Consider the following 3,008-nt stretch of genomic DNA (forward strand, 5'->3'; position numbering starts at 1 on the left):
GTGTGTGTGTGTGTGTGTGTGTGTGTGTGTGTGTGTGTGTGTGTGTGTGTGCGTGTGTGTGTGTGTCTAGTTATCACATTTATATTGCATTTCATGTGTTTAGATAGGTGGGCTATTTCTTCGAGCAGATGTGTTTGTGAGGGCAGATAGAATTGGCCGTTTGTGTGTGTGTGTGTGTGTGTGTGTGTGTGTATGTGTGTGTATGTATGTGTGTGTGTTTGTGTGTGTGAGTGTGTGTGTGTGTTAGTGTGTGTGTGTTTGTTGTTCTATTTGTGTGTGTATGTGTTTGTGTGTTTGTGTATTTGTGTGTGTTGATGCATTTGCCTATTTTGTTTAGTTCAGTGTTGTACTTTGGAGGGTTGGAATTTTAAAGGGGCGGGGGTGGGTTGGGTGAAGTAGGTAATGTCAAATTAATTGATGTGTGCGGCTTAGGGCTTGGAGAAGAGGTTGGATGTATGTAAAAAAAGGGGGCTCTCGTGGCCTTGAGGTTTAAAGTGTTGGCCTCTCATTCAAAGGTCCTGGGTTCGAATCCGGGTAGCGACGGGAACATTTTCTTCTCTAAAATTGTCTCTTTTCACCTCCTTTCCTGCTCTCTAGCAAAGTTCTGTCGTCTGCTTTCGTCCCCGCTAACTGCCCCCACTCCCTCACCTCCTTTGCCCCCTCCCCTGGGCTACTGACTCTTTATGCAGTCTTTCTACTGCTACTCCTTGGCTACTTTTTACTGCTGTCTTTCAGCCACACCCCTGATCTTCTGGTAGGAAAGATCTACACCTAGACTTCTCGGACAAGGGCGAGGAATCTCAGAGGTCCTGGGTGCAGGTTCCTCACGTTAAAGATCCCTTGGGGGTCTTAAATCGATAAGGCGATAGAAGTAGGCTTCGACCGCCATCTGTGCAAAATTCAAAATTTCCTACCAACTGAAAACGTTTAATGTGTCCCGCGCGCTCATATGACCATGTATGTAGTTGCGAGCGCCGTAAAACACTTACACCCCTCCCCCCCCAAAAAAAAAAGAAAAAAAAAAGTTAAAAAAAAAAAGTTAGTAAACGTAAAGTCAGAGATGGCACGAAGCGTATGGCAGTGCCTAGTGATACGAAATCAGGGCGTAATAAAAGGTAGATGAAAAATCAGCGGGATTGCAAGTTTGGTTGAAAGCACATTGGTAAGCGTAAAAAAAGACCCGCTTAGGAACAAAACATGAACAGAAAAAGTGAAAGAAAACCCCCAACTGAAACACACAGGTATTACCTACTACCATTGATTAGTTCCATACTTACCAGAGCCCTCCATCTTGCCCTGACACTGGCCGGCGCTTGTCAGGCCCCAGAGGTTCTGGAGACAAGTTTCTACGTCAGGATTATAAAGTTCTATCTGACATTTTTGGCTGTTTTGAGTTACTAAGACCTCGAGGCCAGCAACCAAATTAGTGTGCTATCTGCTCTATCAAAATAGTAAGATTATTTGGAGTCGTTATCAATCAAGGTAATCAAATAATTGCATTCCAAGGAGCTTGAAATGATGTGAAACTGAAAATCTTTGACGTCAAATTTCTCAAAACTAGGTATTATGCAGATAAAGCTTTTAATTCTAGGATAGCGAAGTTTCTGAAATAGACATTTGGTTACTAGTCCGCCAAAGTAGAATTATTTTGGAACTCACTGGTGATTTAAATTATTAGAAAGGATACTGAAAGATTTCTTTTGGGTTTTTTTTTCAAAACTATTTTTAGAGCAGGTTTTGTGAATAATGGAGTCTGTTAAATCACCATCGCTTGATTTGAAAGGTTCTGGCGCTATTATTGTGTTTATTTGCAACCACATCGTTGTGTTTCTTTAGAAATGGATTCTTAGCTACAATTTTAATTTCGACATTTGGGATCAGGATCAACTGAAAGCAACTTTGAATCTAAATACACCCTCATAACACTGAATAGATATCGTGGTTCAATATTTGTCATTTGTATAATCATAAAACTTTCCACTTTTCTTTTTTGTCGCCAAGCTGTTTGTCAGATGAATAAGTTAAAGAGATACACATCTTTAAGGTCACAAAAAAGTATACAACGTAAATTCTGTGGAGAGGAAAGGGGGGGGAGGGAGGGGGGGGGTGTGCAGATATCTAAGTGACTATGACAACAGCGACTTGAACATAATGTCCCGATTTGTTCGCAGTGTATGCGTAATTACGATGTAGAACGAATTAGAAGTATTAAACTGCTGATTTCCATGCTAATTGCTGATTTTCGTGCTCTTGTTAATGTATTATTTGACGAAAAGTTCATGAAAAGGATCTCCAATTATGCTTGTTTTGAGATGACTCAAACAGTATGCGCCCTGTCATTGGCGGGGCTGTGGGGGCGTAATGAGAAAGAGAGAAGAGAATTACGGAAGAATAATATGTGAACGTATTATGAGAACTTGTAAACTTAGGGATGCTAAAACTGAAAACTCTCTCGCTGCTTGCTTGTCGTTTATTAGAACATTTCAAAACTGTGTATCGATTAGACGAGCATCATTACCTCAGCGGTGATTGTGTACATGTGTGTTTCTGTGCTTTTATTTTTTTCATATTTAATTCTTCAGTCTTCTTCTATCTCTCCTTCTCTATCTCCTTGTCTGTCCGTTTGTCTGTCTGTCTGTCTGTCTGTCTGTCTGTCTGTCTGTCTGTCTGTCTGTCTGTCTGTCTGTCTGTCTGTCTCTCTCTCTCTCTCTCCCCCCTTCACCCCCCTCCCCCGGTTTAGACAGCAGACAACAGAACAAAGTTCAGTGCAGAACTCCGTCCCTCAAGAGGCGCTGAAGGCGAAGAGACGAACCCTGGTTACTTCAGTTGAGGTTGGGAGTTTTCCGGCGCTTGCAGCACAATTAGGTCGAAGGAAAGCTAAAGGTTGGAGGCTTGTGTTCTACTTTAGTTGTGGGTGGTTGGCGGGTGCTCTGGTGTGGTTTGCTTCTTCTTTCCTATCAAACATCTATCGTCCTTATCTCCCCTTCTTCTTTTTTATGTTTGTTACT

The sequence above is a fragment of the Aplysia californica genome, unplaced genomic scaffold, assembly GCF_000002075.1.
Source record: "Aplysia californica isolate F4 #8 unplaced genomic scaffold, AplCal3.0 scaffold00001, whole genome shotgun sequence".
NCBI lineage: Eukaryota > Metazoa > Mollusca > Gastropoda > Aplysiida > Aplysiidae > Aplysia > Aplysia californica.